Genomic DNA, 21,822 nt, shown 5'->3' on the forward strand with positions numbered 1-21,822 from the left:
GTTTGAGTTGAGCAGAATTGTTTTTGAGCTTCAATGTCCTATTGAGAGGTAGGATTTGTTTTCTGTAATTTAGTCTTGAAGACAAGCAGTTGGCCCCTCTGGAAGTTGTCCCTCAACTGCTATCTTTGTGCCCTCATCCCCAAGCTCTCTGGGGCATCACCAGGAGCACCTCATTGGTGACATGAGTGTGCTGTTATTATCGGGGTGGAAGCCACTGGAAGCACTCCGTTAGGGATATATGTGTGTCTGTTTCTCTGGGGTGCCCGGGGTCAGCAGAGCCCCTGTAGGCACAGAGGAAACAGAGGAACCTTGTGGCATTTCAGTTACTGCTGTGTATCACAACATCCCCAAATATAATGTGTCAAGCAATACAACTTTTTCCTTTCCTTTTTTTTTTTTTTAGATGGAGTCTCGCCCAGGCTGGGGTGCAGTGGTGCAATGTGGGCTCGCTGCATCCTTCACCTCCTGGGTTCAAGCAATTCTCCTGCCTCCGCCTCCTGAGTAGCTGGGACTATAGGCGCACACCACCATGTCCAGCTAATTTTTGTATTTTTGGTAGAGATGGGGTTTCGCCTGTTGGCCAGGCTGGTCTCGAACTCCTGACCTCAGGTGATTCACCCATCTTGGCCTCCCAGAGTGCTGGGATTACAGGCGTGAGCCACTGCACTTGGCCCACAGCTTATTCTTTCTCGTAATTCTGCAGATGGTAATTTGGACAGGGCTCAGCTGGGCAACTCTTCCACTCTACTTGGTGTGGGCTGTGGCTGCTCCTGTGGCTGCGTTCAACTGGCAGCTCGAGCTGGCTGGGACATCCAAGCTGGCCTCCATCCTCCAGGGCTGCCTCCAGACGGCTTTGGCTTGTCCATGGGTCTAGCTTGGCTTCCTTGCAGCACGGTGGCCAGGCTCTAATCTGGAGAATGTAGAGCTCAAAGCTTCTGAAGAATTGGGCTTGAAAGGCCCAGAAGATCACATTCTGTTGGCCAAAGAGGAGAGGAAGGAGACTCCCGGCCTCACAGACCAGAATAGGGATTAAATGAGTTGCTGTGTGGATGTGTCTGGCATTAGTAAATATGCTGTACACCATAGCTGTTTGCACTGTTGTGCCCCTTTAGTCATTAAGTCATTAGCTAATACTCACGGTGCAGGCATGGAGGAAACAGCCTGTCAGAGGCAGTTTCGAAGGGACAAGAGGTTTGCTCAAGGAACTCCGTGTGCAGAAGGCCTCAACCCTGACTGCATATTACAATCACCTGAAATTCTCCCCTCCCCACCCAGGCAACTTCAGCCAGTCCTGGGGTAGGATCCAGGTGTGGGTATTTTTTAAACTCCCCAAGTTAAGCTATTGTCATGATACAGCTATTGACCATGACTGGTAAGAGTCATTGATTCAGTGAATGAAAGTGTGTTTAAATTTTTTTTTTTGAGACAGAGTTTCGCTCTTGTTGCCCAGGCTGGAGTGCAGTGGCACAATCTTGGCTCACCACAACCTCCGCCTCCCAGGTTCAAGCGATTCTCCTGCCCCAGCCTCCTGAGTAGCTGGAATCACAAGCATGCATCACCACGCCTGGTTAATTTTGTGTTTTTAGTAAAGCTGGGGATTTCTCCATGTTGGTCAGGCTGGTCTCGAACTCCTAACCTCAGGTGATCTGCCCGCCTTGTCCTCCCAAAGTGCTGGGATTACAGGCATGAGCCACCGTGCCTGGCCTTAAATTTTAATCAAATAGCACTTTTCAAAAACCTAACTATAGACAAGAAAGGTGCTGGGTCCCAGAACCCGAAAGTACAGGAGGCTTAAGTTAAACGTGGACAGCCCCTGAACCCTGACTTTCCACCAACAAACCAGCCAGATTCCCAAGAAAAAAAGATGCCTCTATATTACATGAGATGAACATCTTAGTCTGATCTATTAATGAAATAAATGTACAGTTTGAGACTAAACAGCTGGACAGGAAGATGGGATGGGTCTGACTTCAGACACTATTGGCTGGTGCAGGAGCAGGAGGGAGGCAGAGGGGCAGTCTGTGCCCACTCATGCGTTCAGTTGTGACTATGATACAAGTAGTAGAACTCCAACATTTATAGTGCAGTCTCGGAATTATGCAGAATATATTTGCCATCTCTTTTTGGTGGCAGAACTGAAAGTAGAAATTTAAAAACCTGAGAGAGAGAGAAAGAGAAAGAGAGAAGAAAAGGAGGTGGGAAGAGCAGGAGCTTCATATTCCAGGTGGAAAGTTGAAGTCATGAAACCAGACAGATCTCTCTTTCTTTCCCCTAATTAATTAAAGGTTGTAAAGTCAGGGTGTGGGCTGGGTGTATTCCCTTTATTTTTTAAAACCATGTTTGACAGCTCCAGGCTCCCAGGATTTCATCAGGATCTCAGGTGCGCTGTAATTCACGTGTCATGCACCCGGTTGCATAACTGCATTGTTACATGGGCAGCGTTTCTCTATGGAGTCCATTTGCATCATCTCATCAGGAGAGGAAAGCCCACAGCACCGTCTTGCCCTTAAGGAAAAGATGCAGTTTCTTTCATGTTTTAAAGTAATCTCCTTAAAGATAAAAATACAGAAAGAAAAAAGTAAAATCACCCATAGTGCCCACCGCTTAACGATGTTTCACAGTACGCCTCCCCTGGCCTTTCCTACTTTGAGCATGGCTGCAGAACAGAAGGATTCTGGTCATGGACTTTGGACACAAGCTCCCTGACTTCAGAATTCAACTTAGGTTGGTCACTTGCCTGGTCCCTGACTCAGTTTCCTGATCTGTGAAATGGAGATAACAATGGTAACCCACTTGAGGATTAAGTGCATGACCACACTATCTGTAAGGTGCCGTGCCTGGCCCAAGTAGGACACAGTACTGCTACCATCACTACCGTGACGACTCCTGACTTCTTCCTGTACTTACAAAAGACACACGCACACACACACACGCACAGACACAAATGTGAACACACGCACTGTGCACCCACATCCCAACAGGTCAATGCATGTGCCCATTTGCACACACACACAAATATGTACATACCTGTGAACACACACATTTTCCCACCAACAATAACATACTCTGTGTAGAGGTCTGCAGCTGCACACACGTCACAACATGTCATGGGTATTTCTTCCAGTCGGCAACCGTACACTTTCCAGCAAGGGTGCCATTCTTACTAGCTGTTCCTCCCTGGATGGCTGGGGTTGTCCTGATCCTTCACTGTGACAGACTTACCACTGCAGGGCTTGCTGTGTGTTGGGGATGCAGAGTTTTAACTTTCTCAGATACTGTCAAATCGCTGTCCCAAATCCACACCACTTTGCACACCTCCTGGAGGGCCTCTCTCCACATCCTGGTCAGGAGCGCACATGGATGCTGGACTCTACCAATCCCATCACTGAGAAATGCTCTCTCGTTAATTTGCATTTCTGTAATTATTATTTATGCAAAGGCTTCTAATGTATCTTGCGCAGCCTGTAAGCACCATCGTGAACAATGTCAATCTATTCTTGGCCTGCATAGTTGATTTTATAGCTTTTTTACAAATGAAAACTGTGCAGACAACCCACAGCTCACTCAGACCAGTAATGTGCCAAATTAGCGCATGAGGCGAGAGGAGTTCTAAACGCGGAGCAGTTTCCAGTTGTAATACGTTGGAAGTGCCCATCCTCATCCTACTAAGCAAATCATTCAGCATCTAGTCGTTCACTCAAAAACTGTTTCCTGAGCACCTGTCTGTGTCAGGCTTATACTGATGGTAGGCTTTTGACAGTAAACACAAATTTTTAAGAATCCCTGTCCTTGTGGAATTTATGGTCTATCCCAAATAATGTCTGAATGTGGGCACCTGAGGTGAGGCCCCCACAGCATATGGTGGCCGCTGCGTGTGGGAGTCCATAATGGCCGTGGACCCACTTGGTGTCCCACTGCAGCTGTGACCGAGGCCACACAGGGTGGCTGGGCAGACAGTGCCCCTGGGACCATGGGACAGGATCAGCAGAGAGTGCCTCACGGCCCCAGAGCTGTTCCTTACACAGATGGGAAAAAGGAAGCCCAAGGGTACCTGCCTGCCCACGGCACCTGGGAAGCCCACCTTCCTGCCTTCCTCCAAGGGAAAGTCTGAGGAGCCCGGTCAGGCCCCACTGTTCTCCAGCATGCATGCTCTGAGGTCCCGCTCTGGGGCTGGTCTCCAGGCCTGTCCCAGCTGAGCCCGGGCTGGGGCATAGCAGTGAGCAGAGCTGCAGGAAGGGCCCAGGCAGTGGGATCCACTCTGTGCCGGCTACTGTCTGCCTCTTACTCAAGTTAATGGGACTGGCCCTTGGTTCCCAGTTCCTATTTGAAATATACCAGGAAAGGACTGTGGTGCCTTGTCCTTGGCTGAGACCCTTGCCTCTGGACCAAGCAGCCGGCCAAGGCGGGTGGCAGCTATCACTGGGCCCGTGTGTTCGGGGACTCAGCCTGGACAGGTCACCAGTGGGGTCGCTGAACAGCGTGGCTGAGGGAGGAAAGCATTCCCCAAATCCTCAGGGGCTTTCTCCTGAAATGGAACCAAGCCATGGATGTCCACAGCACCAGCATGCAGTGACCATGTGCAGGCCTGTGGCGAGGGCTGAGTGAGTGATGGGTTCACCCGAGCCTCGTGGAGCTGGCACCAGGCCTGTGCGGCTAGGGGTTTCAGACACAGGCCCAACACGGGTGCAGGGCTGTCCTGGAGAGAGAGCTGCTCGTTCGGAGAGCCAGGCGCACCTCCCCAGGGTGCTGATGGGCGATGTCTGAGTAACAACTCACCACTGACTTGCTGGCTTAAAACAGCACAACTTTGTTCTCTTACTGTTCTGGATGCTAGAAGTCTAAAACCAATCTGACTGGGTTAAAGTCAAAGGTGGGCAGGGCTGGTTCTTTCTGGAGACTCTAGGGGAGAATCCATTTGTTCACTGTCTTTCCACTTCTAGAGGTCACCTGCATTCCTTGGCTCTTGTCTCCCTCCATCTTCAAAGCGCATCCCTGCAGTCTCTGTGTCCATCACCGCATCACCTCCCGCTCTCTTCCGGTCGGACTGTCTCAGGAGCACCCTTGTGACTACCTTGCCTTCCTCCCCCAAATAATTCTGGGCTTCATCACTTATGCAGAGTCCTGTTTGCCATGTAAGGTCACAACCATGGGTTCCGGGGATTAGGATATGAACATATTTGGGGACCACTATCATCCTGGCACGTGGAGGGATACAGAATGTTTCTCTGGGCAGGGGTGTAAAAGACAGAGGTTGCAGGTAGAGAGAGCAGTGCCCAGCACCCATGGCCCGCTCTGGGCCAGTGAGTCAGCCCTGACCTGTTTCCAGCCTGGCGCGGCTCTGCGCTGGGCGGTTCCTCGTGTTGCTCCTCTCTCCAGGCAGTGTGGGTCCCTGTGGGAAACGGCAAACCCACCAGATGGGCAGGAGCCAGGGACACAGGGCAGGCAGCAATGGTGGCATGGGAAGGCCGACCTTGGTGTTACAAGGGTGTCCCCACCTAACTGTGCAGAGCTTGGGCACACAGTGTGGGGGTGCTGTGGGGCATTGGGGCATAGAGGGTAAGGGAGGATGCCCTGAGGGGATGCACGTGATCTCAGTGGAAGCAGAATGAACAGAGACAGGGGCGAATGGAGGCGATGTTGGGATCATAAGAGCCACCAGCCTAAGCCTGGGGTCCTCGGAAACATGTGCGTTGACTCCTCAGCCAGCCGCGGGGTCAGCTTGCACCTTCCGATCCTCTTTCCTCCCTGCTCCTTGTGTGGTCGTCTGCAGGGAAATCTTTCCCTTCTCAGCCCTGTGAGGCCCACATCTGCACAAGTGCACCTCTTTGTCCACCCCGATGACTCCCTGCAGCCCCACAGCCCTCTCCTCTGAAGCTCTGTGCCACCTCCAGATGGTGGACAAAGGGGCTGGCTGCTCTGAGGCAGGGGAGGCGGGATCTCCCCACTGCAGGTGAATGCACAGGGCACTTGTTTCCAGATGGCACCAGGTGGTATGAGATGCCCAGGAGCCACAGAGTGATCTCCCATCCTCCACTCTGCAGCTTACTCCACGCTGTGCAACTTGACAAACCTCAGTAACTACCTACAAGATGGCTTCAGGGCAACTCTGACCAACCCCACCTTGCTCTCTGTAGGCCTTGTGCTGTGCTCAACAACTCCTCCTCTGTCATAATGAGGTATCCTTTTTGTCACAGATGAGTTCCCCTTGGACTGGCCCCTGGTAGCAGCAGGAACTCACTTGCATCTCCTGAAATGTCCCCAGAGCGGGACTGAACCCCAAACAGGAGTCGCCACAAGGCCTGCTGGGGATGAGGGAGGCTCACGGGCAAGTCCTGGTATCAGGCGGGGGATGTTCACATGTGGGCCCCCGCCAACACAGGCCCACATAGGCAGGCTGCCTGCGCGCCCCTGCTCCCTCCACACCCTGGACAGCCCAGCCATTTCCATCCTGGGGGTATTTAGCCCACAGCTGATGAGGATGGGGTTTCTATGGGCAGGGCCAGGCAGCAGGGCTTGGCACTGGGGGCCGTGTGGGTGGTGTCTGAAGTTGCCAGCCAGACCCCGGTGCTGCCCACACCCCTGCTGGCTGCGGAGTTCTGGTGCTGGGGCGTTGCCTCTCTGAGCGGTGCAATACCCGGGACCCCTCCTCTGTTTTCGTGTTCATCCAGACTTCTCCTGGCCTGAGCTATGTTTCCCCCGGTTCCCAAATCCATCCAACTCAGAGTTTCCCCTGCCAAACCACAGAAATAATACCCAGCTTGTTTCCTGGCAAACACACCTTCCAGAGCCAGACTCAACTTGCCACAAGATGGGCTTATCATGAAATCAAATCTTAACGCTGCAGTTCTCTGGGTTTTTGATCGTCCTCACAAAGGTGGGGAAAGAGGAGTTGGCGTGTTTCAGAGCAATGGAAGCAGGCTGTGATCTGTTCACTCTGTAAAATAAAACCTTCTGGGAAACAGAAAATTTACCTGACCACCAGTGGGTGTGTGACCACAGGACTCTGGCTGGGGCTCCTGCCTGCTCACCGTAGAGATTGCAAAGGAAGAGACAGTGCATCGTTTCCAGTTTGCATCTGTAAGTAACCATGTTCAAGTGAAGCTGGGAGCTGACTCAGAAAAACGAAGCTTCGAGCACTCTTGTAAGATCTCAGCCAAGCGAGATGAATCCCTGTGCCCTCCGCAGGCCCGCCAGGCACAGCCACGGTGCCCGGCCAGCACTGTCACCATGTTCATCGCTGCAAGGAGCTTCCTGACTCTGCAGCAAGATCACCCAGGCCTGTGGGCCGTGGGAGCCCCGCTTCCTCATTGCCATCCCTGGGAGTCCTGTCTCCACCTTTTCACTGTCCCAGCAGGTCAGGCTATCCAGGGACACCCTGGATTTTGGATCTCCTGGCACACTGACTGAAAACCCTTCTTTTTCCCTCAGAAAACACATTGGAAATGAGAGGGTGTGAATCAGATAAGCTTAGGGATATATTTGAAGTCATTAACATCTATTTTAAACATCAACTGTGGGGTTTGAGACCCTAAGTATCATCCGTGGCTAATTGTCTGCAGCTTCCCCCAGAAACAACCGCCAAGCCACACTCCAGAGCTGCTGTCCTGGAACAGTCTGTAGGGAAGGAGCAATTTTTTGTAGTTTTTCTCCAATCTGTCTTGGGCCAAAGCTTTTGTAAAGCACAGAGGACATGGATTACTGAAACACAGGCACACACTTCGATGCCACAGTCCTGTCAAATTGCTGTGAGAGTTCTGAACGCATACACTTCCTTGCACTCTCATCTCGTCACAGGGCAGACACCAGCAGCTCACAAGTGACCTGGTCCACGGACTCTACTGGGAGAGCGCTGGCAGCCCCGTACCCCAGATTCTCTGTGTGTTCCTATTTCAGCTACAAACAACCTTTTTATTGTTCTTTTTGTTTGCGACAGAGTCTCTCTCTGTCGCCTAGGCTGGAGTGCAGTGATGCAATCTCGGCTCACTGCAACCTCCACCTCCCAGGTTCAAGCAATTCTCCTGCCTCAGCCTCCCAAGTACCTGGGATTACAGGTGTGCGCCACCACGCCTGGCTGATTTTTGTATTTTTGTAGAGACGAGATTTCACGATGTTGGCCAGGCTGGTCTCGAACTCCTGACCTCAGGTGATCCACCCACCTCGGCCTCCCAAAGTGCTGGAATTACAGGAGTGAGGCACTGCACCTGGCCCTTATTTTTTTTATAAACCACAGGTGCTTTCAAACTGCCAGCCAGAAAGTCCTTTGTCAGACCGTGCAGGCTGATCTTCAGCCAGAACAGTGTCACGCTGGCTCTTCTACAGCCCCTGTGAGCCGGGCTCTTAGGGGCTCCTGGTGCAGTTCTCCTGTGTGCCCCGCTGCGGTGTTGACTCCTGGGCGTCACGTGACCTTGATGATGTCCAGGTGGTCAGAGTCTTCCAAGGGCCTTTTATACGCCACGTAACATGCTGATTCCTGATCACTAAAGATGTCCTGATCCAACTGTCGCAGATATTCTGAGCAGTATGGTCACTTAGCTACAGGGTGGAAACCAAAATGAGGACGTCCACCAACACAGAAACTGCAGTGCCTTCTTCAAAGTTGTCACCTGGACACGCTTATCAAATTCTGTACATGCCACCTAAAATGAGCAGAGGCCCATTTTCCTTCTTGTATTTTTCTTTTCTTTTTTTGAGACAAAGCCTCGCTCTGTTGCCCATGCTGCAGTGCAGTGGTGCCGTCTTGGCTCACTGCAACCTCTGTCTCCTGGCTCACTGCAACCTCCACCTCCCGGATTCAAACGATTCTTATGCCTCAGCCTCCCGAGTAGCTGGGATTACAGGCATGCGTCACCACACCCGGCTAATTTTTGTATTTTTAGTAAAGACAGAGTTTCACCATGTTGGCCAGGCTGGTCTCAAACTCCTAATCTCAAGTGATCTGCCCACTTCAGCCTCCCAAAGTGCTGGAATTGCAGGTGCGTGAGCCACATCACCAGGCCCTTGAATTTTTCTATATCCATCTTCACCTACAAATCCCTTCCCAACACACATGGTTTTCCCAGGGTCCTAGTTAATATATTTGAATTTCTTCTAAACCAATATCTTGGTTTTCTGTGTTTCTTTCTCTAGATTTAGCTTTTCTTTCCTTTTAGGAATTAATTTATTACCAAATTTGGCAAGCTCTTAAAAATACATCATGGAATGGAGTTTAACATTATTAAGTTGGGGGTTGAATTTGGTTCTCATTGGCTTAAATGAACCATTTCTTTCACAATGGAGCCTGCCTACACTTTGTGACTCTCATGAAAGTATTAATTTGTTAACTTTAGTGGTGTAAAAAAGTTCTTTTCACACCACTGGAGTGGAGGGCGTTAAGGTTGTGTTGTGTTACGTTTTGATGTGAGGTTATGCTGGTCCCATGAAACATGCTGGGATGTGTTCCCTCTTCCTGTTTCCTGGAAGAGTTTGTGTACAGTTGGTGCTATTACGTCTTTGAACGTTTGATGGAATTCACTTGTGAAACCATCTGAGCTGGTTTTCTTAGTGTGAAGGTTAATGATGACAAATTCAATTCCTTTCATGGATACAGGATTATTCATATTTTCCCTTTCATCTTGTGTAAATTTTGGTAGATCATACTTCTCAGGAAATTTGTTCAGTTCATTAAGTTGCCAAATTGATTGCTATAAAGTGTTCACAAAAACAGCTAATGATTCTTTTAATATCTGAAGTGGTAACCAGTATTTCATTTCTGATATTTGTCATTTGTGCTCTATTACTAATTTTTTCTTATTAACTAGTTACAACTTTATTTATTTTGTTGCTTTTAAAGAACTAAGATTTAGCTTTGTAATCTTTTTCTTTTCAAAAAAAGATTTTATTTTTCACTTTGTTTCTTTACAAACCCTTGTGTTGAGGACTGATTTTCAATAGATCACAGCAAGGGAAGCTGTGTAATCTTTTTCTAACATTTGTTTTCTCTCTTGTTGACTTCTGCTCCTTCCGTCTTCTTTGGGTTTACTTTGCTCTTCTTTTTTTAGCTTTTTGAGGTGGACTGTTCCGTCTTTGAGGTCACGTGTTTCCTCTTTTCTAACATAAGCCTTTAAAAGTGTAAATTTTCCTCCTCACACTGCTTTAGTCCATCCCATACATTTTGATGTATTTATTGTATGTTTACATATCAGTCAATTAGAAGTATTTAAAAAATTCTTTTTGAAACATGCATTATTTAGAAGTGTGCGGGTTAATTTCCAAATATTGGGGGGTTTCCTAGATCTGTTATTATTTCTAATTTAATTCTGCTGTGGTCAGAGAACCTACTTTGTGCTATTTCATATATTTTTACATTGTGGGGACTTGTATTATGGGCCAGCATATAGTTCATCTTAGTGAATTTTCTATGTGAACTTGGAAAGAATATGTAGTGATACAGAAATAGCAATTAGGTAAAGGTAACTGATGATAATGTTCACTTCCTCCACATGTTTACTGATATTTTTGTAATTGATCAATAAGGTGATGAAAGAGAAGTGTTAAATCTCTTACTATGAGTGTGGAATTGTTTTTCTCCAACAAACTAAGCAGAGAAAGGGACTTCTTCCACCCGATAAAGGGCATCTGTGAAAAACCTGGAGCTAACCCAATACAATACTTATTGTTGAAATATTGAGTACTTTCTCCCTAGGATCAGTAAGATAAGGAAGTAAGTGCATGCATTCTCTCTCTCTCTCTCATTACTTCTAGTTAATTGTACTGAGAACCTAGCTGTGGCAATGAAACAAGAAAAACATGTAAAGGCATAAATATTGGTGGGAAAGAAGTAAAATTGTTTCTATTTGAACATAATATGGTTGTTTACATAGAAAACCTCAAGGAAACTACAGAACCACTAGTATAAGTCTGCAGGACACAAAAATCAATAGCATACATACATATATACTAGCAGCAAACAATTGGAAAATGAAATTTAAAAAAATTTATTTACAATAGTACCAAATAAAATATTTTTAAATATTTAACAAAGTGCAGAAGTCCTTTTCACAGAAAACTGCAGAATATTGTTAAGGGAGACATTTTAAAAGACCTGTATAGCCCAGGCATGGTGGCTCATGCCTGTAATCCCAGCAGTTTGGGAGGCCGAGGCAGGTGGATCACCGGAGGTCAGGAATTTGAGACCAGCCTGGCCACCAACATGATGAAACCCCATCTCTACTAAAAATACAAAAATCAGCTGGGTGTGGTGGCACACACCTGTAATGCCAAATACTTGGGAAGCTGAGGCAGGAGAATCTCTTGAACCTGGGAGGCGGAGGTTGCAGTGAGCTGACATCTCACCACTGCACTCCAGTCTAGGTGACAGAGTAAGACTTTGTCAAAACAAAACAAAACAAAACAAAACAAAACAAAACAAAACAAAAACAAAAAACACCTGAATACATGGAGAGGCATTGTTCCAAATCTCAATTGGATAAGAAGACTCAATAGTGCTATCAGTTCTCCTTATTATTACCTTTTGTATAAATTTATGGGGTGCAAGTGTAATTTTGTTACATGCATAAATTTTGTAGTGGTGAAGTCAAGGCTTCTAGGATATCTATCACCTAAATAACATACATTATACCCATTAAATAATTTTTTAGCATCCATCCCCTCCCACCCCCTCACCCTTCCAAGTGTTTGTTGTCTATCATTCCACATTCTGTGTCCATGTGTACACATTATTTAGCTCTCACTTATAAGTGAGAACATGTGATACTTGTCTGTGTCTGACTTACTTCATTTAAGGTAATGGCCTCCAGCTCCATCCATGTTGGTGGAAAATATATGATTTCATTATTTTGTGACTGAATAGTATTCAATTATACATATATGACATTTTCTTTATCCAGTCTTCTACTGATGGACACTTAGGTTGATTCCACATCTTTGCTATTGTGAATAGTGCTGACAGAAATATGAGTGCAGGTGTCTTTTTGATATAGTGATTTATTTTCCTTTGAGTAGATCCCAGTAGTGAGATTACTGCATTGAATGATAATTGTAGTTTTAGTTATTTGAGAAATCTCCAGACTGTCTTCCATAGATCACATACTAATTTACATTCGCGCCAATAGTATATAAGTTCCCTTTTCTCTGCATCCTTGCTAACATCTGTTATTTTTTGTCTTTTTAATAATAGCCATTCTGTCTGGTGTAAGATGATATTTCATTGTGTTTTTAATTTGCATTTCTCTGATGATTAATGATTTGGAGCATTCTTTCTTATGTTTGTTGGCAATTTGTATGTCTTCTTTTGAAAAACATCTATTCATGCTCTTTGCCCACTTTTTAATGAGATTATTTGGGGGTTTTTTGTTGAGTTGTTTGAGTTTCTTATAAATTCTGACTGTCAGTCCCTGTCAGATGCACAGTTTGCAAATATTTTCTCCCATTTCGCTAGTTGTTTGTTCACTCAGCTGATTATTTCCTTTGCTGTGCAGAAGCTTTTTAGTTTAATTAAATCCCATTTGTCTGCTTTTGTTTCTGTTGCCTGTGCTTTTGAGGTCTTGGTGACGAATTTTTTGCCTAGACCAATGTTGAGAAGTTTTCCCTAGGTTTTCTTTTAGTATTTTTATAGTTTCAGATCTTACATTTAATTCATCTTGAGTTGACTTTTGAGAGAGTAGGATCCAGTTTTATTCTTCTGCAAATGACAATGCAGTTTTTCCAGCACAATTTACTAAAAAGAGTGTCCTTCCCCCAGTGTAAGTTCTTGTTGACCTTATCAAAGATCAGTTGGCTATAAATATGTGCTTTTATTTCTGGGTTCTCTACTCTGCTCCATTGATTTATGTGTTTATACCAGTTCCATGCTGTTTTGATTACTATAGCCTGGTGGTATAATTTGAAGTCAGATAATATGACAGCTCCAGCTTTGTTCTTTTTGCTTGGGATTGCTTTGGCTATTCGGGCTCTTTTTTTAGTTACATATGAATTTTAGGACTATTTTTTTTTTCTAAATCTGTGAAAAATGATGTTGGTATTTTGGTAGGAATTGCATTAAATTTGTAGATTGTTTTCAGCAGTATGGACACTTTAATAATATTAATTCTGATCAATTAGCATGGGATGTTTTTCCATTTGGGTTATCTACAATTTCTTTCATCAGTGTTTTGTAGCTTTCTTGGTTGAGGTCTTTCGTCTTCTTGGTTAAAAATATTCCTAGATGTTTTAATTTTTTGGTAGGTATTGTAGGTGGGATTGCGTTATTGATTTGGTTCTCAGCTAGATCATTATTGATATGTAGAAATGCTACTAATTTTAGTAGATTGATTTTGTATCCTAAAATTTTCCTGAATTTATTTGTTGAATTGAAGAGTTTTTGATGGAATCTTTAGGGTTTTCTAGATGTAAGAATGCATCATTAGTGAACAGGGATAATGTGACTTACTTTTTTCCAGTTTGGATGCCTTTTATTTCTTTCACCTGATTGCTTTAGCTAGGACTTACAGTACTATGTTGAATATGGTTGGTGAAAGTGGGCATCCTTGCCTTGTTCCAGTTCTTAGAGGGAATGCTTTAGACTTTTCCCCATTTAATATGGTGCTGACTGTGGGTCTGATGTATATGGTCTTTATTATTTTGAAGTATTTTCCTTCTGTGCCTAGTTTGTTGAGGTTATCAATTTATCATGTAAGGGATACTGAATTTTATAAAATACTTTTTCTGCATCTGTTGAGATTATCATATAGTTTTTGTTCTCAATTCTGTTAAGTGATGAATCACATCTATTGCTTTATGTATGTTGAACCATCCTTGCATTCCTCATGTAAAATCCACTTGATCAGTTCTCAAATTGATCCATGGATTCAATGTAATCCTAATCAAAATTTTAGCGAAGAATTTTTTGTAGAAGTTGAGAAACTAATTCTAAAATTTACTTGAAAACATAAAGGACCTACATTAGTCAAAGACATTTTTAAGAAGTTGGAGGGCTGACACCACTTGATTTTAAGACTTCCTACAAAACTACAGTAACCAAGTAGTATGGTAATACTGAAAGGATAGATACATAGAGCCCTTGAACATAAGTGGGATAGTCATAGACAGGCAAAGATAGCCATAGGTAATCAATTTTTAACAAAGATACCCACTCAAATTAATGAAGAAATAAATGTTTTTTCAACAACTGAGTATATGCATAAGGAAAAAAATGAACATCAACTCTTACCTTGCTCTGTATACAAAATTCACTTGAAATGACCATATACATAAAACTCCCAGAAGAAAACATAGGAGAAAATCCTTGCAACCTTGAGTGGCCTATGTCTTTTACACAGGATACAGAAAGCACAATCCATTAAAAATTGATAAACTGGACTTATCAAAATTTACAGCTTTTGCTCTTCAAAGGCACCATTAAGAAATGAAGGCAAGTCACAGAATAGGAGGAAATATTAGCAATTTATTCTGGGAAAAAAGTTATTATCTGATGAATAACTTGTAATCACAAAACATAAATTGTACTTAAATCTCAATATTAAGGTTGGGTATAGTGGCTCACATCTGTAATCCCAGTGCTCTGGGAAGCAAAGATGGGAAAATAGCTTTAGCCCAGGGGTTTGAGACCAACCTAGGCAACACAGTGAGACCCCATCTCTACAAAAAAGTTAAAAATATAGTCAGGAGTGGTGGTGCATGCCTGTAGTCTCAGCTACTCAGGAGGCTAAAGTAGGAGGATCACTGCAGCCCAGGAGCTCAAGGCTGCAGTGAGCTATGATCATGCCATTGTATTCCAGCTTGGGCAACAGAGTGAGACCATGTCTCCAGAAAAGAAAAAGAATAAAACCTCAAAATAGTAAAAGGAGAGGTTTTTTTTCAGATGCTGCCACCACCCAGGGCCCCCTGCCACCAACCATGATGGACATCACCGATAATGGTGAGCCCTTAGGCTGTGTCTCCTTTGAGCTGTTTGCAGACCAAGTTTCAAAGACAGCAAGAAACTTTTGCACTCTGAGCATTAGAGAGAAAATATTTGGTTATAAGGATTCCTGCTTTCACAGAATTATTCCAGGGTTTATGGACCTACATGGTGACTTCACAGGCCATAATGGCACTCGTGGAAAGTCCATTCATGGAAAGAAATTTGATGATGAAAACTTCAGCCCGAAGCATACAGGTACTGTCATCTTTCCATGGCAAATGCTAGACCCAACACAGATGGTTTCCAGTTTTTCATCTGCATTGCCAAGACTGAGTGGTTAGATGGCAAACATGTGATCTCTGGGAAGGTGAAAGAAGGCATGAATATCTTGGAGGCCATGGAGCACTTTGGGTTCAGGAATAAGAAGACCAGCAAGAAGATCACCATTGCTAACTCTGGACAAGTCTAATACGTTTGACTCATACTTTATCTTAACCATCAGACTACTTTTGCTGTAACCTGGAGAGCAGCCCATCACCTTTCGCTATTGATGCACCTTTTTTTTTTTTTTTTTTTTTGAGGCGGAGTCCCCTCTGTTGCCCAGGCTGCAGTGCAGTGGTGCAATCTCAGCTCACTGCAACCTCTGCCTCCTGGGTTCAAGCGATTCTCCTGCCTCAGCCTCCTGAGTAGCTGGGACTGCAGGTACATGCCACCACCCCCTGCTAGTTTTTGTATTTTTAGTAGAGACAGGGTTTCATCATATTGGCGAGGCTCGTCTCGAACTCCTGACCTCATGATTTGCCTGCCTCAGCCTCCCATAGTGCTGGGATTACAGGCGTGAGCCACTGTGCTCAGCTGATGCATTCTTTGGGTTCCATATTTTCCTTATTCCCCTGCAATTCTAGCTGGATTGCAGAGTTAAGTTTAAGGTTATAAAATAAATATTAAATAACAACAAAAATAGTAAAAGGACAAAGAATACAATGTATACATGGGCAAATTATTTGAACAGACACTTCATCAAATAAGATATAGAAATGACCAACAAATATAAGATATAAAATGGGCCAAAACAAACATGAAAAGATGTTCAACATCATCAGTTGGCTGGGAATTGCAAACAAAACTGCAATGAGAAATCACTACATGTCCACTAGGATGGCTAAAATTACAGACTGACAATACCAAATCAGTCTTGGTGGGCGTGTAAGCAACGCAAACACTTTAGCAAACTATTGGGCGATTTCTTAAAGTTAAGCATATGCTTTCCCTATGACCTAGTTTTTCCACTTTTGGGTATTTTCCCAGAATAAAGAAAACATACGTTCACACAAATACCTGTGGTGTGAATGCCCATACCAGCTTTATTCACAGTAGCCCCGAACTGGAAAAACCTCACATGTCTATCAACAGGTGAATGGAGAATCACTGTTGTATATCCATACAATGGAGTACTACTCAGCAACGAAAGGGAATGAACTCTTTATACTCACCACAACATCAAGGAATCTCCAGATCACGATGCCGAGTGAAAGAGGCGAGCCAGAAAACAGTACATCCTTCATGATTTCTCTTACACACAAATTTAACAACTCAAACTAATCTATAGTGATTTAAAAAACAGATGTGTGGTGAGCGCCCAGGGTTGGGGAGGGGAGGCAAAGGCGACCAAGGTGTCCCTTGTGGATGATGAAGGTGTGCTGTCTCCTGATTGTGACCTTGGTTTGTGACCTGGGTGTGCACATAGTCAAACTCACGGGACTGGAAACTTGAAGTGGACACAATTTACTGGACATAAATCATACCCTCAGTAAAGTTTCTAAAAAGCTGCCTTGCCTCTGGTTGGGGGTAATTATAGACTGGGATGGATAGCAAGGAAATCTGGGGAAGCTGATCGGTGCTCACACGGATGTATACGTGAGCAGATTCAGTGAGTGGCACACTTAAGATCAGTTATTTCACCCACTGTGCTACTATGCGTGTGCATTTCAAACCTCAATTAATAGAAACTGTATACAGCTTACTGATTTAGGCTGAGAGTAATTCCTAGAAATTTTTACAAAAAGATTTACTCTTTTTTTTCTGAGATGGAGTCCTGTTCTGTCGCCCAGGCTGGACTGCAGTGGCGCGATTTTGGCTCACTGCAAGCTCCACCTCCCGGATTCACGCCATTCTCCTGCCTCAGCCTCCTGAGTAGCTGGGACTACAGGTGCCCGCCACCTCGCCCAGCTGATTTTTCTTTCTTTTTTTTTTTTTTTTTTGTTTTTTTAGTAGAGATGGGGTTTCACTGTGTTAGCCAGGATGGTCTCAGTCTCCTGACCTCGTGATCCACCCGCCTCGGCCTCTCAAAGTGTTGGGATTACAGGCGTGAGCCACTGTGCCCGGCCAAAAAGATTTACTCATTTGGTAAAGTAAAAACTCATTTTCATTTGAATTAGAGTTTTATGCATCAAATTTGCTCCAAATGGCACAAATCAATTAATAAGGGAAGGAGAGGAAATCCATCTCTGTTCATGTTCTCACTGGGTGCATCAGGGAATATTGGCATTAAGCTCCTTCTAGCTTTGCAGGTAAACTTTTCCCTCCAGGAAACTGGCATGAGAGAAAGAAAATAATGCTAAATATAAACAGTTTGTTTTCTAAGAAACATTACCTGTTTATGAAATTTTGCCTTGGAGGTGCAAAATACTAAATAATTTATTGAAGTTGCTGCTGAGATGAAGTGTTTTCAGGGAACACAAAATATTGTTTCTAAAGGTTGTTTGTTTGTTTGTTGTTGTTTTGCATGACCCAGTGTGTTCTAGGAATCTCCCGGCAGACCCCGGGCAGTTTAATGATAGAGACACCTGGGTGACCTCAGGCATTCTAATGGGAGAGACTCCCGGCTAACCCTAGGCATTCTAATGGGAGAGACTCCCGGCTAACCCTAGGCATTCTAAAGAATGCAAATTAAACTTGGCTTTTAGTTCAGTTTGCTAAATTGAGGCCTTACTTTTTGTTGGCCTCTCTCCATAAATCCTGTTGAGTGAGAAATTGATCTCAGGTTCTTTTCTCATTATGTCATTGAAGATCACCCACTTTAGTTGGTTAACGGTTGTTGCATTCTTATCGGGCAGTTTTTGCCTAAGGCACCCGTTTCCCGCTTCTGGAGGGCAGAAATCTAAGGTGGCCCAGAACCAGAACCGGGCCCCCTGGCATTATTCGCAGGATTATGTTACCTTGTATGGCAAAAGACTCTTTCAGATATAATTAAGGTCACGAATTGTCTGATCTAAAAATTGGAAGATTATCTGGGGCGGGGCCTAATATGAGTTCTTATTTATTTATTTATTTATTTATTTGTTTATTTATTGAGACAGAGTCTCGCTGTGTCACCCAGGCTGGAGGGCTATGGGGCAATCTCGGCTCACTGCAACCTCTGCCTCTTCGGTTCAAGCGATTCTCCTGCCTCAGCTTCCCGAGTAGTTGGGATTACAGGTGCCTGCCACTGTGCCTGGCTAATTTTTGTATTTTTTAGTAGAGACTGGGTTTCATCATGTTGGCCGGGCTGGTCTCAAAGTCCTGACCTCAGGTGATCCGCCCACCTCGGCCTCCCAAAGTGCTGGGATTACAGGTGTGAGCCACCGCACCCGGCTAAGTTCTTTAAAAGCAGAGTTTTCTCTGGCTGGTAACAGAGCTGGAGTTAGGTTTGACACCAGGGTGGATTTTCTGTTGCTGGCTTTGAGGTGGAGGAGGCCCCGGGAGGTCCCTGTCACTGAGAGCAGCCCCTGGCTGCCAGCCAGCAAGAAAATGAGGATTTCAGGGGACTGCAAGGAAGTGAATTTGCCTAACAACCAGATTGAGCTTGGAGGTAGATTTTTTTCCCCCAAACCTCCAGATAGGAGCGCTTGACACTGGCCTTGTGTGCCTCGAAGCAGAAAAACCTCATTAAACCCGCCTGGACTTCTGACCTATAGAATTATGAGACCATAAATGGGTGTTGTTTTAAGCTATTAAGTCTGTTATGCAGTAATAGAAATTTATTGTTTGTTCCACAGTTACAGAAAATGAATATACAGGTGGGTGGGGTGGGGGTTAGAGCTCACATCTATAATCCCAGCACTTTGAAAGGCTGAAGTGGGCGAATCACTTGAGCCCAGGAGTTTGAGACCAGCTTGGGCAACACGGCAAGACCTCATCTCTACTAAAAGTACAAAAAATTAGCCAGGTGTGGTGGTGCATGCCTGTAGTCCCAGCTACTCAGGAGGCTGAGGTGGGAGGATCACCCGAGCCCGAAAATTCGAGGCTGCAGTGAGCCATGACCATGCCACTGAACTCCAGCCTGGGTGACAGACTGAGACCCTGTCTCAAAAAAGGAAAAAAGAAAGAAAGAAAGAAAGAAGAAAAGTTAATATATAGCTCTGATAATACAATCTCAGTCACTAGCCATTTGATTTATTTCCAATGTTATCACTGTTTCCTGGAATAATGAGTGTGGTTCGATTTTATTTTTATGCTTTAGTTGTGGACAAATCTCTATTGTCTAAGCCGCTGTGAGAATTCAGGTAAATCCCGGCCCATCCTGGGTCAGTTCCTCCACATTCTCGCTACTCAAAGTGTGCTCCATGGTCTAATGGCTTCAGCCTCACCCAGGAACTTGCTAGAAACACAGAATCATGGCTCCACCCCAGACCTCCTGATGCAGAATCTTCACTGTGGTGAGCGACCCACTGCCCCCACGCCCCCGATGATTTGGGTGCTTATTAAAGTTTGAGAAGCACTGTTCCAGCTTGCCCTGAAGTTGTAGGATTTCAAACCAAAAAGCATCTTATGGATTTCAAACCAAAAACAGCACCTCTGAGAAGCCAGCCTGGAGCTTGGCTAGTCCTTCTCCACCACCTGGGGGGCGTCTTATGTTCCAGAGTCTAACACTCTGGCCCCGGATACCAGAGACCTTTCACCCTCAGAACCTATGCTCGCACGTCTTCAGACTGGGGCTGCTTTCTCTCCATCTCGCCTTCTCCTGGACCACCTGAGGCACTAATTCTTCCAGGATGCCTTCCTTGAATGTCTTCTCCTGACATCCCAGTGAGGGGCTCCTGATACTCACTTCCATAGTGCTTTGGGCAGCTACTGCAGCATAAAACCACTCCAAATTGAATTGCTTTGCTCACAATTGCAAAGGGAGTTGGGATCTGGGCAGTGCTTGGCCAGGGATTTGGGCAGTGCTTGGCTAGGCGCTTTTCAGTCCGAGTCTCCTTTGTGGATGCTATTTGATGCTGTCCTCTGAAGCCTCCACTGGAGGCTGGAGCTGTCTGTCCAAGCTGGTGGCCTGACACTGCTGGGGGGGAGGCACAAGTGGCACTTTGATGAAAGCGCCTACACCTAGCCTGTCTGTGTGGCTGGGGTTCTCTCACAGCATGGTGCCTGGGCTCTGAGAGAGGGGGTCCTGAGAGCAGGTGCTGCAGGAGATGCAGCCGAAGCCATGGAGCTCTCTGTGGCCTGGTCTGGAACTTTCACACACCACATATGCTGTGTTTCTGTTGGGCCAAATGGGTCACATAAGTCTGCACAGACTGAGAAGGAGGAGACTTACACCACCACGCTGTGGCAGGGACGGCAAAGACTGTGTGGCCATGCTTCCTCTATCATGCGTGGCCAGGGTCTTCCCCACCGCGGCTTCTCCCCTAGGCTGTGCCATCTCACAGGGCTGCCTCCAAACACATGCCTTCCCCAGCACCACACTCAGTGCTGGCCCTGTGAACACATATGTGGGACTGATGGAGTAGAAACCTGCTTCAGCGAAAGTCGGGGAGTGGCAAACCTGGGAATGTAGAGAAGCACTCTGTGTGCAGCATGTATTTCTGATGTACACAATGACAGCTGAAGTCCACGTGGAGCTGATCACTACCGGGCAGTTTCAGAGTGTGGGTCAGAACCCGTGAGCCTTCCTTGCCAGAACAGTTTGGAGTGTCACATGAGGACTTCAGCCTGGACACCAGAACCAGGTGGGCAGTGGGGCCCATCGCACACCACTGTAGTGTGAAGGGACAGGGTCTGCCTGCTGGTCCGTGCAGGGAGAAGATACTCCTAGCTCTTCAGGCTCCTACTCAATCCCCTGACAGCACCCTTTAACAAAAAGGCACCCACACCCTCGGCGTCAAGGGCATCTCTGAAGGAGGGTCATGGTGAGCTTGTGTTAGGAAAATAGCTCTCTTGCCAACACGCAGGCAAAATAAGCTTCTGCAATTCTCAAAGTCCCGAGTTTGCAGAATTTTATTTACAGCAAAATGTTGGTTTACCCACAAACATCCTGCTTGGCTAAATATATCTCCTGCTCCTAGAACAGGACCTGTGGTTTTTCAAGCATGGGTTTTGGCCTCCCTTCAGCACGCCGGCACGCATGTGCCCTGCTCTTTCTCCTGTGATCATCGGCATGATGGGAGGCGAGTGAGGGACTCCGTGTCTTCTGACACAGGCATCTCACAACACCAGTGCAGCCGGACCTTTGTCTGGTAGGTCTCCGTGCACCCACGAAGACCTGGGCCTGCGGGAAGTCTGGGGCCCACTGCTGTGCATGCTCGTTTCTTGAGCATCTGAGTCACCTTTACAGTTTGCGATGATTGACGAGGTCAAACAGGACTCACTTGCATTGTTGGGTCTCTGTGGTGACAGGGGGGACTTGGAGGTAGGTGTTCAGGTCAGAAGGGACAGTCCTGACTTCCTCCACCGCTGCCTGCAGAAGCAGAGGCCAAAGCCACAGGCTGCGGGGGCGGGGAATGTGCTCCAGGAAGTGGCTCTCAGTGCTCCTGTCCACAGCCTCTGCAAGGGGAGACACAAGCCCAGGCAGAGAACACAGTACGACAAGTGAGGAGAAGGGGAAGAAGTCAAATTACACGCTGTTTCTCCTTCGACAGTAGGAAGGCAGGAGGGAAGGGAGCTAT

The 21,822-nt window shown here is 45.8% G+C and overlaps 1 long non-coding RNA gene across 1 annotated transcript; it reads right to left on the bottom strand.

Annotated features, from left to right (window-relative positions):
• Positions 1-2,300: 2,300 nt before the first annotated feature.
• LOC103878522 lies at positions 2,301-3,049 on the bottom strand. The gene is made up of 2 exons (XR_002517699.2): positions 2,602-3,049; positions 2,301-2,505 (listed from the first exon to the last, which is right to left on the bottom strand). It is a non-coding gene; the product is annotated as an uncharacterized LOC103878522 (long non-coding RNA).
• Between the last annotated feature and the right edge of the window lie 18,773 nt (positions 3,050-21,822).

Source organism: Papio anubis, chromosome 13 (assembly GCF_008728515.1).
Source record: "Papio anubis isolate 15944 chromosome 13, Panubis1.0, whole genome shotgun sequence".
In the NCBI taxonomy this organism is placed as follows: Eukaryota; Metazoa; Chordata; class Mammalia; order Primates; family Cercopithecidae; genus Papio; species Papio anubis.